The sequence below is a fragment of the Aquila chrysaetos genome, chromosome 11 (assembly GCF_900496995.4).
Source record: "Aquila chrysaetos chrysaetos chromosome 11, bAquChr1.4, whole genome shotgun sequence".
NCBI lineage: Eukaryota > Metazoa > Chordata > Aves > Accipitriformes > Accipitridae > Aquila > Aquila chrysaetos.
Window position 1 is genome coordinate 11969689 of NC_044014.1, and position 14960 is coordinate 11984648.

The 14960-nt window shown below is 49.1% G+C and overlaps 1 protein-coding gene and 1 long non-coding RNA gene across 2 annotated transcripts in view; one reads left to right on the forward strand and one right to left on the reverse strand.

Annotated features, from left to right (window-relative positions):
* The window catches only part of LOC115348056, a 96690-nt gene that overhangs the window by 12511 nt on the left and 69219 nt on the right, over nt 1-14960 (reverse strand). The gene's annotated exons all lie outside the window — the stretch shown is intronic.
* On the forward strand, nt 1292-11209 carry LOC115348055. Its single transcript, XR_003925722.2, has 3 exons — nt 1292-1883; nt 7520-7733; nt 8087-11209. It is a non-coding gene; the product is annotated as an uncharacterized LOC115348055 (long non-coding RNA).

Sequence of the window (14960 nt, forward strand, 5' to 3'; positions counted from 1 at the left end):
CTAAGTGCTAGGAATCCTTGCTTAGAAAAAACCCCAACACATCCAAACCCAGAGGCCTTCCTGCCGTGATACCTGTGGGTATTATCTCATCCATCCTCCTCAGGGAAGCAGTGGCCAGATCACGAAGTGGAAGAGGCTGCAGCCTTACCAGCAAGTTGTTCAGAGCTGTACTGAACCCCCCTGTCCAACCCTCTCATCATCACATCTCCACTTGTACCCAGTGCTTTACCCCCGGTCCTCTTGTTGCTGCAGGGTTCTGGGACCTTGTATTTAACCACAAAATCTCAGCGACCCAGCTGGCAGGACCCGACTCAGAGTTTTTTTATTAGCTTGTGAGGTGCTCTCCAAGCCCATCTCCTATGGTCCTAGAGGTTACCTCAAGGCAGCTGCTTTGATTAAAGACGAATGCAAACCGTGTCCCCTGAAGGCTTCGACATAAGAAGGAAACAAGAACCCCAGTGTATTCTCTTTGCATGGAAATCCCACACTGGGGGACAAGGGGAAGTGGGTTGACTCAGGATTTTTGCATGTTTGAGGTCAGCAGAGCTGATATTTGTGCATTGACACATTAGATAATTAAATGCAAGGCAGAGTCGGGTGTTGGCTCTAAGCTTCTCCTTCCTCCATTCAAGCCTCTACCTCCTAAACTAGGGGATGACCTTTGATTTCCCAGCAACACCCACATCCTTACATAAAGGTAGGAGCTGCTCCCTCCTGGGGTGGACAGAGAGCTACTCAGCTGCCCTGGTTTGGCTGCAGCTCCTACCCACATCCCGTAACACAATGCCTGGTGACTTCGCTCTGATGGGCCCCGCTCCCCACGCTACAGAAATCCCCAGATCCTGGAAGAGAGAAGTGGATGTAGATGAACTAGAGCAAAACGGTGCAAAATGCCAAGAAAATAGGCCCAGGAATGCACTGAGCCACTCTCAGGACCTGCAAGATGACCAAAGGCTTCATGCATCAACATCCCTCTTTAGCCAGCTAAGTCCTTACAGTGGTCAGTGCTGCTTGTCTTGGTCCAGACACACCCCAGAATGAGGTGTAGGAAATAGTAAATGGGAGGACCATAACCAGGCATTAAGCCTGATATTATACCGACTCCATTAATCCAAACTGGCAAGTTGCGCATTCCAGGCTGAGTCCCTTGGCAAGAGTTGCCAGACGGCTGACTTAAGGATGGAGCATTTATCACCCAGCTCCCACTCGGTTCGGTGGGACTCTGTCCCGGCAGATAAAGCACATTTACTGCCGCCTCCCTGTTTATGCTGCTGCTTAATTTGCACATGAGCAATGTGTTGAGGTAAAGCTTCCAACTGCTCCCCTTTAGCAGCAGCCAAGCAGCCTTTGCTGTGGTTAGGAGGAACGGGGAGGGGGAGGCGATGGGGCCGAGCCAGAGCAGGAGGTGGAAGGCACCAGCCCCAAATATTTTTTCCTCTCCCACCCACTCATGCTACTACTGGCACGTTTATTCCTGCAAGCACCGATCCCTCGTGACTCAAGCAACACAAAACAGACCCGGCTCCTCTGCAACACCCACATCAAGTACTCCCTCCTACAAGAAAGCCAGTCCATGTGTTAGGCCTTTCCGACAACAAACCTCCTCTCTCATGCCTCGAGTCCTCAAATTCTCCATTGACATCTCTGCTGCCAGCGTGGCCGGTGGGGTCTTATCAGCCGGGGCAATGCAGCTGCAGGGGAGTCAATCCTGACACCCCCAGGAGGACACATCCTGCTATCCAGCCGCTTGCAGCAGCAGATAAGGGCTACGTTACACCCAGCTCAAGGCGGCTTGCAAAACTACGCCCGGGAGGCTCCCAGGAATTAGGACACCGCGATGAGGAGCTGCAGGGGAGCCAGTGTGATCTGAATGGAGCATAAAGGTCCAAACGGTGAATTTTGTTTCCTCTCTCGCTCGCTGGTGATTGTCTTCCCCCCACCCTGCATCTCAGTTTCCCCATCTGTAGAAAGGGGCCGGTGATGCTCAGAGCACAAACCGCTCTGCGCTGGCAAAGTGCTTCTTGTGGAAAGCTTGAGCACAGCGTAGGAGACAGTTTACTGCACTTCAGAAGGGGCAGATGATACCAGATGCTTAATGTGCATGAAAAATATCGGTGGACTTTTTGTACTTGGGCACTGTAAAGTCACACCCTCCTGATGGATCTTCTGTATGCACTGGTACTACAAAGGTGAGGGAAGGATTCATCACCTAGACATGCAAGAGGCTGAGGATCGTTATGATTAATCTTTCTCTGTGATGTGAAGGTACTAAGGGACTCCAGCCTTTGGCCAGACTGGCAGGAAGCCACATACTGGATAAACACAGACCCAAAAGACCATTTCTGTCTCAAGGCATTTATAACCTAAGATGCTGAACAGGAATCTTATATGCAGCGGTGGAGAATGCAAAGGGAAGGTGTAGTCGTTACACTTGAACGTGGAAAATATTCTGGGCTATTGCCAAGTCAACTTTGCATACTATGGTGAAAAATTTTGGTGTGATAAAGCTAATGGTAGTTTGTAATGCCTATGTAGGATGGATCCAACATCCTTCCCAAGTTGGGGCCATGCACTCTAGGGTTCCCAGGGTGCTCAGAATAGCTCTAGTTCACCCTTCAGTAAACTCTGGTTAACATCTACCTCTCGCAGAACATGCTCAGCCAGGCGATCTGCCCTCCCCCCCCCCCAGCCAGCCCTGAGCTAAGCACAGAGCCATCCTTCCCACCCAGGAGGCTGCTGATGTAGGAGAGGGGCACCTCAGAGGGCAGTTTTGCAGCTGCACTGATTTAACAGCTAGCTGCTTCACCTCCCCCCCCCCAGTGCAGTGCATACACGGAGCCATCCCCTGCGCAGTGGAGCAGAGTGAACCGAGCTCCTCTTAGCCCACACGCCGAAGCAGATGGACAAAGATGTGCCCTACATGCCCCTGCCAGCTCCTGTTTGCACCAGCAGTACGTGAGCCACACTGGTAAACCAGGCAGCTACCTACCAGAAATAAATATGTACGTCAGTGAAACTGTACAGATGGAAAGCTCCTATTTCATCTGTGGCATCGTTTGGGGTTGTTCCAGCATTAGACATGCCAGAGATCGGTGGTTGTTAAGTTCTTTTTGGTGTACTCTCTTTTAAAAATCCCTTAATTACATCCTAAATTGGACTATAGATATGAAGGCTTCAAAATAGGAAAATTCAAACCACTTCTGCTTCTCAGTTGCAGAGGAACTCTTGAAAATCTCTTCGACTATAACCTCCCGCCCCCGAACCAGTGTACTGCCCACCTCTCATGCTCTCTGTTTGCTTGCATGGCATTTCAGGTTTTTTGGGTACTGATTCCCTCTTTTGTGTGGGGCTTTCCCAGGACTGAACAGGCAAGCTCAAAATCCAGTCAATCACTCCATCACTGCTGTGAGCTTTCCAAAGTTTCTTACAAGGCAATGATTCACGAGAATAATTTTGTTACCTGATGAATAATACTTGCAGAGAGGGTGGACTGGCTGTCAGGAGACCAGTGCTTTGTTCCTGAATTTGCTTGTGACTTGGTATAGCTTTTATCTCCCTGTCAGCAAGTCACTTTTTACCTGTCTGTTTCTGCCATCTTTGCCTAATTTTCCTTTTTAGACGGGTTAAATCATCTCACACTATCTCTAATGGGCTGGGTTGTGGCTCCTGGAAACTGCTCTACTGCTTTCCCTTTTCAAAGGAAAGGTGAAACTGGGAGCAAAATTTAACGTCCCTCCCTTTAAAATGTCATAAGGCCTCTTAATTCTCCTCCTTTGAGAGCTGGGTGCTATTTTCTGTAAAAACCCACTATTATAAAATAGGTACAGCCAGAGGATAAGTCGGTAAAAGTTGTTACTAAAATCAGAGGGATGTGGGTTTGTAATGGCTCAGAAAAGCTGCGTAAGATGACTTGTCCCCAGCGCGAGGGACCGAACCTCTCCCGAGCGGAGATGTTAGCAGTGCTCCAAACATCCTCTGTTCAGAGGAAACCCTGTTCATTAATATCTTACAGGACATAAAAGCCTTTTGCCTTTCTTTTGCTGGGGTAGAGAACAAAAGTTATTCCAGTTATATAAGCAGGATCCCAAGATAGCTAGTTTTTTCCATAAGGAAATATGTGAGTTCAAGGATTTTATTTTTAATACAGAATGAGTCTTGGACTATCTAGCAGAATACAACACGAAAACAGCCACCCTGGGAGAGACCAAAGATCCCTCTAACCCAGTATCCTGTCTCCAGTGGCTGCCCACAGCAGATGCCTAAGGGAAAAGCGTGAGGTTGAACAGGCAGCGAAGCTTCCCCAGCACGCTCTCCCCTCCTGTGGCCAAAGGGTTTCCTGAGCCAGAGAGACCGTGCTTACGTGTAACCACCCTTGACAGATGATTTTTTTTTTTGTCCTGCACCTATATCCCTGCAGGCCCTGGGCTGGTGCAATGCGGGATGCAGGGAGGCAAGAGCATGAGGGCGAGTGCGGGACCACTCCTCCCATCCTTGAGATGCTGCTGTGACAAAAATCCCTCTCACACCTGTCCCCCACCTTCTGACACGAGCGAGTGCCCAATAACCATAAATCATCTGAGATTTCCCTTCCCGAGGGCCTCCCCTGTCAGCCGCTACCTTCGGTAGGAACTGAAATAGGTCAATACAGAGAAACTAATGCAAATCCCACCCTTCATTAAGAGTTGCTTATGATATTGGCTCATCTTGAGTCATGACATAACTCTACCCAGTAACCCACATATTGTACACAGGATATGTTTGCACTGCAATCAAAGAAATAATCGTTGAGATGTTTACTGCAACCAGACGTTATATAAGAGTTGTGGCTAGTCTTACTGGCTACATTGGTCACATAATTTAATATTTTCACGCTGATAACATAAGAGTAACAGGAAACAAACAAGCAAAAACCCCACAGAAATGCAGTCAACAAAAACCTCTCCAAACAAATTTGCACTGATGTCGCTCTTCCGCCTCAAAACTTCCTCCCATATATCTCACTAGAGAATCTGGAGCACTTGCGGGGACCATCTCTGACCAGATTTCAAAAGCATTTAGGTGCAGAGAGCCAGAGCTGGCTGTCTACTCAGGGTTTATAAAAAACACTTGACTTTTTCAGGTTAAGAAATAGATAGAAAAATTTTAAGCTTGGGTTGAGTTCCCAGAGAAGCTACGTCATTAGGCTGGGATTCCTCTTCTGCCCATGCCTGTTTGATATTGAGGAATTTGGTCTTTCCCAGTTATCTAAGCCTCTAAGCAAAGGTACCTCCAGAGAATGACTTATCCAGTCTTAAGATGGCAGCTAAGAGGATAACGGGAACTGACTTTTACAGGCGCTTCTCTAACTATAGGAGGAATTATACAACTAGTTTACACCTTGGGTTTGGGTGATTAATACTAGGTGAGAAGGATTTTATTACCACATGCCCACATTTGTATTTTATATGTGACTTAAGTACTGAGGACTTCAGGTCTGCTTCCAGGTAAGAGGACCTTGGTTTTAAGATGCTTTTGGAAATAGTCCTCTAAACATGTGTTAACTATGACTGCAATGACAGACGGGAAGCAGCAGAGCAGTGTTCCCTCCCCAGTTCTGCCCGGGAGCTGTGTGTGTGTTTAGCAAACTGCGCAAACACCCGATGCGTTGTGTATGTCCTCATGCAGCACTGAGCTTCCTCTCTCCAGCTCGGTCACTGTCAGGGTGGCAAGTCCTCACCAGGAAGGATTTCTGCAGGGAGTCCTGCTGCAACTGCTGGTGATGCTCCAAAAGCTCTGACAGAGCACACAGCATCTCAGAACACCTCAGAAGGTCTCTCGAGGTCTCAAACCCCACTCAAAGCAGGGATAATTTTGCATTTTGAGGTCTTCTCCAGTTAAGTTTTGAGTAAAAATGGCAATTGCACCACCTCTCCAGGACCCTGTCCCAGCGTCTGACCACCCACATTGCATAAAACGCTGATGTCTGCCTGAGAGGGCTGCCCTGATGTGCGGGGCTCTGCCTGGGTTATTCTTAGCCACCATGAGCTGGCTGAATAAGATCATTTCATACCCCTCGGTATAAAAACCTAATTATGTTAAGGCCAAGACACATAATGATTGAAAAGTGCTGGGCAGATTAAAAGCTTCATGTTCCATCTTTTGCCCATCAATGTATCCTGTGAAATCACTCTACCTGCTAATAATGGGTATGGACACAGGCCCGCTGGGTTTGTTTTTGCCATGTTATTACAATGTTGTACCTGGCAGGGCGAGCTGAGAGGTCAGGGCTGCAGATCGGTAAACAGGAACAAAACTGGGAAATCTTGAAGACAACTGTAAAGCAGAGTTTTTCCACTCAAAGTTTGATCTATTATTGTAATGAATGTTGCATCCTGCGACAGGAAGGTAGAAAAATAACAGGAAGGATTCCAAGGAGAAGAGGACAAACCTGCAGTCAGAGAGAGCTGGGCAAAGAAAGTCTTTGCAAGCTCATCAGCTTTGACTGAAAAATGGCTTTCAGCTCACCCTGCAAAATGTGATTTGTATGCTGTTCAGAGCAATCATTAGTCGAGGTAGTTATCTGGCTCTGTTATGTATTATGCTACAGGTGCAAGGTCTGGAATCCCACATAATGGCTGCATAGATCTTGATTTAGCTTATCATCATTTTTTACATTAGCTTTTGAAAGAACAGAAAGAGCTTTGCAGTTGCCCTGTGCTGGGCTGTGAAGCCAGAGTCACACTCTCGGTGGTCCTCCGGTCAGCAGAAGGGCTGCGGGCTGGCAAGCCCCGAGAAAGGAGTCCACAGCTCACACAGATGGGCAGCGCCGCATCCAGCTGCAACAATCGGGCAGCCAGATCCAGTATTTTGAAGAAGAAAAAAAGCCAAGAAACAGATAAGGACCACCTACTAGCTACCCCTCTGAGTGCACGTGGGGCACCTTCCCCTGGGGGAACCCCAGAGGCTCCCTAGCCTCTTGACCCCCTCATAACCAGACCCACGTGGAGACCGATGCATGGAGAAGCTAAGGGGTTTGCCTGAGGTTGGGCAGAAAGCGGCAGTGATGGTACCGCACCTACGTCACGTGAACCCCTGTCCCGGGCTTTAGCCACAAAACCATCACCGTTGCATAGTTAGGCTGTCTTGGCAGGGGGAGATCGGTTTTGTTTAGAAGCCTCTGGGAAACCCGTGCCCTTGAGGCTTGTTGAGACAAGTGCATCCCAGGGAGTTATTTTACACCAGCCTGCGCTGGTACTGCTTGCTGCAGCCCGTGCCAGGGGCACACGTACGTGGGGCTCAGCCAGGCGCTCCGGCCGTGCCCCGGCTTTGCCAGCACCGCGCCGGCACGGCTCGGTAGCTGCGGCCGTGCCGAATCCTGCCGGCCGCTGCTCGGGGCAGTGTGTCACGGCATCCTACTGACCATGGCTCACCTGCCCTGGCAGAGTGACCTACACCGGTCTAATCTCCTCAGCCTAACGCAATCCCCACCGGGACGTCTAGTAATTAAAGCCGCGCTAACCACCGTCGGGGTGGGGCGCAGGGTGGAACCACTGAACGAACAAATAAAACCAGGACACTGAAACCAGGCTAGTGCTCTTCTAGCAACGTCACCTCTGCAGACAGCAGCCTGGTTTCCCCAGCGGGACCCACGGGCACCCCGAGATCACAGCCGAGACGGGGGTGACTCACGCGAGCGGGGCACGCCGGCACGCCTGACGTGCAGGAGGGCTGACACGGTGCAACGCCGAGAGCAGGTAAATGCTGCGGTGCTGCAGCTTTGGTTGGGTGTTTGCTGGTGGGGAGCAGCTTGGGCAGCCGAAAAGGGGGAGCAGAGGAGGTCGGTGCTGTGGCCCCAGTGCTCGGCTTGCTCTCACCTGGTGGGAGTGAAACAGCCGCTGCAGAGCTGAGCTTCGTGCTCTCAGTTTAGGCGACTCCCCGACTGCGATGGCGTGGGACTGCTGTCCTCGCTCTGCACCCAGGCTCTTCCAAAGGGATTGCCCTTTTTGCTCCATATATGTGGGACAAATAGGGCACAAGATTTTTTTTTTTTTGTCACTGATGTATAACCTGTCTGCCTTTAAGCCAATATTTTTGTCTCTTCTTTTAGGAAGGAGAGATGAAAACCTCTGGCCATGGGGGACCAGGGCTATCCTCCCTCAGGAAACCCTCTGATTAGAAGCTGAAATTTCAGGTTCATTTACTCATCTGATTATTTGCTGTGAGGTAACGACGACTTGGTCTTTACTGCAGGGAGGAGATTTCCCCAAAAAGCCAAACAACTCTGCAGCCATGAAATATAAATCACCTGTTACCAGATGTAAGGCCTGAATCCAGCTGGGGACCCTCTGTCCTCAGGCTTTCCAGGTGCAAAAGAAACAGAAAGCCCCTGTCTCAACAGGTTTTCAATTTAGGACAAAAAGATAACAGATGGATGCAGACAGACAGGTGCCCCAGGAGATACCAGGAGGCAGTAAGAATCACTACACTAGTTGTAGAGTATTAAAGGCACCTTGGGAGAGAATCATGTACTGCTAGTTTAAGGATTTAACAACTGAGTAATGGGATCATCAGCTAAGGAAGGTAGGACCTGACATCCGAGGCAGGAGAGAGAGATGAGGGAGGGTGGGGATGCGCCTCAAAAGTGAGCCTGAGCAGCCTACGTTTGATGTGATAAAGAAAGCAGCACGGGAAGGAGTCACAGAGAAGATTGGTGTGACCAAAGCAATGGGCTTTAACCCCAGGCCAGCAGCATTTTCAACCAGCTTTGTGTATTTTCTTCCTCTGGTATGGATTCCTGTCATCTGACGTTCCCAGGGAACTTATGCAGTGTGGGAGACCCAACAGCCGATCTGCTGGAGACTGAAATTACCTGGTTGCCTCTTCAGTGGCCAACCGCTTCATCTTTTGCAGTGTCACTGAGAGTGGAGAGCCAGGGGCAGCAGGGACCTGAGCAAACCTGCTTCTTTCCTCAACAAGGTAAATCCATCACATTTCTGCAACAAACTGTGCTGTCAGGCCAAAATCTTCCCAGGGAGCACAAGCCCCGTCACAGCCAGACTGACTCCTGCTGCGTTGGCAGGACTCAGCCTGCCCTTCTCCATCCCTCCCTCACCTAGTCCTCCTCTCCCTCACCTAGTCCTCCTCTCCCTCACCTAGTCCTCCTCTCCCTCCTCATCCTTGCCAGGAAGCCAGCCTGGCTCCTCGCCGTGCCTTACCTGCGCTCCCAGTGCTGGAGGAGAGCTGACTCCATGCAGGAGCTGCTGTGGTGAGCCAAGCGCTCGCTTCCATTTTCACGGTGGAAAAGGACACTCTCGAAGCAGCATTAAACTCAGTGGCACGTTAAATGACTTTAAGTTCATCTTATGCGTAGAGGCCTAAGAAGCCTCTTGTTTCCTCTGTAAATAATTAGGGGGAGTTTGCTGAGGTCTGACGAGGCTGCTCGTGGCTGCAGCTCGAGCTGCTCCTGCATTTCCACCGCAGAGCACTCAGGGGCATGGGGAGCAGAGAGCCCGAGGGCTCAGAGGCATCATTTGGCACTACAGCATTTGCAAAGACAAAGCCAATTTTCCTGTTGCAGCGGCACATTTAGAAAGTGTTTGACTTATGGGAGGAAGGGGAAGGAGGCCTGTCCTCTCTACCCTCCATAGCCACCCAGTTGGGCTTTGAAGGGACAGGGCTGTGACTGGTTGCGATGTACCAGGTACCTGTGGATGGAGGGAGGCCGGCTATGATGAGCCTGGCAGCAGGGGACCGGCTGCAGCGCACGTGCCTGGACAGCCCACCATGGTTCGCTGGCCAGAGGAACGAGCCCCGCCGCTCGCTAAGGGAGCGGGACGAACGCCCCACTCACCAGTTTGGGTTATGCTGCTACCACCGACACAAACCCACGCCTCTGCCAATGCCACCTCTCTGTGCCACTCTCACCTTAACTCTGCTCGTTTCCCAGACCCCCCCAGAAGCTGTGGGGAAGGGTCCAAAGCAACCCCCTCACAGCTCCCTCCTTGGCTCACCCGTCCCCGTGCTGATCAGCCATCGCATTTACACAGAGCATGTGTCAGTAACGATCCATCAGCTCATCTCTGCTCAGCTCACCCAGAAACCCGCTCCGTGGCTCTGTGCAACCAATGATGGTGAAAAGTCAAATCAATGCTGCACAGAAACGACTGAAAGTGGCTTCCTGTTCATCCATTGGCCCCCAAAGCCCTCTCCCCCTCCCCTCTGTTTTTAGAAAGGGAATATTTTAAAGACTAATTCTCTTACAAGGAGCCCTGAGTAGGAGAAAGGAACAGTTCGTACTCAACAGAGTTTCTCTGGCTTGGCTGCCATTCACTCGTCAATCAAACGGACACCCATGAGCGCTCGTAAACAGCTCTGAGATATCTGGGAATGCTGAATGTCAATGAATTGATGCTGGTCAGCTTGATGGCCAAGTGTACTGGAAAAAGAGCATCAGCACATATTTTGGCTTTTAGGTGTTCACTTCGTGTTTGTAGATGCTTTGACATTTAAAGCAGGCTTTCCACTGGCTATGTGGAGCTTATTTCCCCCTTGTCAAATTAAATTAAAAAAAAAAAAAAAGAAAAAAAAGCCCTTTTCACTTTAAAAAAAACAAAGTTTACCTTTTCCACTGTGCCAGAAAATCAGATATAAATGACTTGAGATGCAGCCTGGCTGCCAGTTAAGGCTGTCAGCAGATGTTACTTGCAGCAGAATATTGCCTTGGTTCACAGGTTATCATGTCACCTGTCTTAAACATCCACTGCTTTACTGACACCACTGTAGTTTGGTGAGTGGCAGAGTAACGTATGCAGGACCTTGTGTCAGTGCTGGTCTAAAAGCAGTGGTGGTTCATCGGTGCTAGCTTTTCCCCTGCTGCTGTTCCTTAGGCAATACCAGAAGAAGCTGTTGGCAGCGGAGCAGCTCGCTGCCTCTTCAAAAGCCCATATTTTAGGAGTCCCAAAATGCAGGGGATTGGTGAGGGAGGTTGGGGGTGTCAATTCAATCTGGGGAGCCCGTGAAGAACAGAGATGTCAGAGAAGTCCAGGAGAAATGATCATGTTAGAAGGGATGTGGTACTGGCTGCAAATTTGTGTTTGTGTGCAGCAAACTGGCCCCTCTGAATCCAAAACCGTGATGGCACGGGAGAGTTCTGTGAGAGAGTTCTTTTCTTCTTGTAAAAGGAAATTTTTTTCTGGATTACCTACGGAATTAGTTATTGTCCTGTTGGTGCTTCAGAAATAAAATCTTTGTGAAGTAAGCAACAGTCCTGAGTGGCAGCTCTGAGAGCCTGGAGCAGAAATCAAAATAAAATATCATCAGGAAGAATTCTCAGTTCTTTAAAGCACTAATGTTGCTCCCTGGAGAACAGCATTCATCTGTAATGAAAACCATATTGCTTACCTTATTGCTTACATTTTTATGGCTGCACAATTCATCTTCTGTGAGGTTGACTCACCTCTGATGCCTATCTGGTAGGAGAGAGTAGAAATAATACTTTCCCCCCAGAATGAGGGTTCACCCCAGACATTCCCAAAGCAGTTGGCTATTTTTTTGTGCTACTGGTCAGAATTTGCCTCTGAGATCATGGCCACAGCAAAGAAATGAAGCCCTGAGCAGGTGAGAAAGCTCGACAGCATCTCTGCCCATCCGTGCTGTTTTACACCTCCTACATCAAGACACCAAGGAGGGCACATGATCCTTAGCCCACAGGTACTACCACAAATTTCAAGGATTCTTCAGGGAACAGAAGTCCCGGTAGGAAATCCCCTTTAACTCTTTTGTGGCACTATCACAACCTCCTGCCCATAGAAATTTGTGTTCCTTTAATGAAAAAAGAAATCTTTTCTTGTTCAGCAAGAAAACCCTTTGGCTGCAGCTTCCAAAGAGCAGGCTCTGAAGGTTGCTGGTGAAAGGCTGGAGCTTGACCCAGCAGCACTTCTAGAGTGCCAGACATGGACACCAGCAGCTGAGGAGTATCACCATATCTTGGAAACAAGTTTGATATGCAGAACCATCAAAACCCAGCACATTGCTTTCTCTTACACCTCCTCCCCCGTCCTGTACCCTCTTTTTCATAATGTAAGGCCAGAAAAGTTGGAGGATAGCTAAGATGACCCCTTTGAAGTTCTCTGAATTCCTTCACCAGTCTCATTTTGAAAACCAATCTGTATTGGTAACATGTGGCACTGATGACGCAAGTGACAAGTTGCCATTTTGAGCAACCTACACATTTTGCTAGAAAATCTAGCAAATTTCCAAACGCTGTCCTAGAGACTTGTGCAGCCCTTGGCAAAACAGGCAGGGCCATTGTCTGAAGACTCCAGGGCTATGTGAACAGACGAAAAGCGACACGTTGGCAAAACATTGCTCCATTCACACATCAGGGGCCAGGCTAGTTAGCTAGTACCTAGTCAAGACCAGGTCACACAGAAATAGTCCACATTGTGGTCCAGCAAGATTTTCCCAAACCCCAACCATCCCACTCCAACGGCATGAAGATTTCAGCGAGCGATGGGCTTCCTTGCCACCACTGAGCAAAATCCTGCACTGAAAACTTCCATCCAAGCAGGGAACTGCAAACGAGCTATGGGAAGACAGGGATTTTTGAGGTGGGGTGTTGTACCTGTGTCAGGGACTGGCTGTTCCTGGGGCAGCCAACCTGTCTGGCCATCGTAGCCACGTATCCTGTCTCTGACAGTGGCCTGTAGCAGATGCCTAGGGAAGATATAAATGCCAGGAAAGCCTGTAGTGATACTTCCCCAGAAATACCAGAGACTTCCTGGACCAAAGATACTATCCCCGTATTTAATAGCTCTCAGTGGATTTTTCATTCACCACTGTGTGCAAGACAAATTGTGTGAAAAAGCATCTTCTATTGTTCTAAAAACTGCTACCTGATATTTTAATCTGATTCTCCCTAGTATAATGACTACTCCCTCATCACTGTCCCTGCGCTACCCCAGATGTGACGGGTCCTGGAGCCCCATCCTAGCTGGTTGGACCTTGCCTACTTGGCTCTTTGTACAGAAGCTGCTCTGAGCACTCTCCTTACCTTTGCCAGTTCTGCTATAAGCCAACAAGTGACACATCAAAACTTTCATACAGCCAAGGGCTGTGTGGTGTATATCAGCAGCAAGAGGAGAGATGGCTCCAGGAGTGACTCAGGTCCAAGATGACAGTGGCTCCCCAGGGCTCCTTCAGTTGTTTTATGAGCCAGGATGGCCCTGACCAGCCCCCTTACAAGAAAACTGGACTTAAATATAGAAGGTGGCAAGCAGACGGACCAGGAGAAATGCTTCTTTGTCCTTTTGTGTTCTCAAATCTGGTAGACTGTGGAAGAGACCCCGCAAGGAAGTCAAGGGAGGACCATGGCTGGTAATGTCTTGCACCAGATGCACAAAGCAGGAGGGAATATGCTATAGATCAATGCTTCTCAAACCAGTTTCTGCTAAGGCTGTGCACAGTAAATTCTGTGCTACCACACACACCCCTGAATACTGAGACTGTTTGTCTATGATGACTGCAAACGAGGTCTCTGATAGTGATGCTCATGAAGGTCAAGCTCTAAAAAGACCTACCAATTTTCTACCATTATGATTGAAAGAGGCAGATCAAGTCACCAATGTCTGAAATTATAGATGGCCCCAAGCATCCCCCACAAGAGAAGAGCCCTGCCTGTTATAACCACGCCAATATGTGATTCAGATGCAGGTAACCATCTTTTGTCTCTTCTGACTTTGGTCAGGCCTTAAAAACATTGAGTCAGGTTTCAAATCAGCATAACCTTTTGCCGTCTTTTTTTAGTTAGTGAAGATACAATCACTTAGCACCAGAATGATGACACAGAAATCTGCAGCAGACAATCAAATGTGCAATAATAAATTGATACTGGATCTGCCTCCAAAAATTGATAGCTGCTTAGTCATTTGTCCCTCTACCTCCTGTGATCAGCCCCACCTCTGCTACCCCTTCCACGGCTCCTTTCCCTGGGACATCCCTAACATCGTCTAAAAACATCTGGCTGTTCTCTCAGGAACCCGCAGGAACAGGGGAAAGCATGTTTTGTTGCTGAGCCCGCTCTGGGTGTGCAAGTGTTATTTTTAAATCATCGTGCAAAAGGATGTGGTTGCCATCAGCCAGGGCATGTGTGAGCTTCTGTGAGAGAAGCTTTGCATTTCAAAAGGCAGAAAATGTGGCATGTGCTACTGCTGTTGCTGTGGCAATACCCATGTGCAGTGAATGCTGTAGCATTAAGTCATATGTTAAATAAACACACAGCTACAACACAAATTAAACTAGCCCAGAGCAGCTGTTATTTAGATGGTGGACATTTTCTTAAATTAAATGTTTTCTTTCCAGTATTGCTATGAGGAGGCAGAGTATTCTAAGTTAATCTCGGCTCACCAGAGATTGACTTAGCTGCTCTTTCTCTTGCTCTGCACAGCTGGGGGACACATCACCAGCTGAATCACATAGACCCAGAAGAACGGGGCTTCTGCTTGTACTAGCATGAAGGATCTGACTTGCTCCCCATGCTCATACTGTTGTGGCAGTAGACAAAGTTGAGGCACCCACATCTACAGGGTCGAGCTTTATGGATGGGGAGGAAAAGGACGAGAGAAGTGAAGGTGCAACAGGCACAGAAGCTATAACACAGAGAACGAGTCATGGATCCATCGCCCGTGCTGCTGTCCAGCCCCAGGGAATATCACATTGCAAATCTCCAGCAAGCGGTGACGTCCATGTCATGGCACAGGCGCTGTACTGCTTGGTTCTCTGCCCGAGAGATTCCCCTCTTGCCTCTGGAGCACAGCTTGCAGAGGGGACCAAGACTGCTCAGTGCCTTGTCTGCGCAGACCTGGAAGCATCTTGAGCAGCCACGGATGGACCCTCTCTGAGGGTGAGAGGCTCTGGCTGAGCTGCTGCTGCATGGGGCTGTTAAAGCAAGGAGCCCGCTTGGCTAGAGAGAGAGAGAGGACACG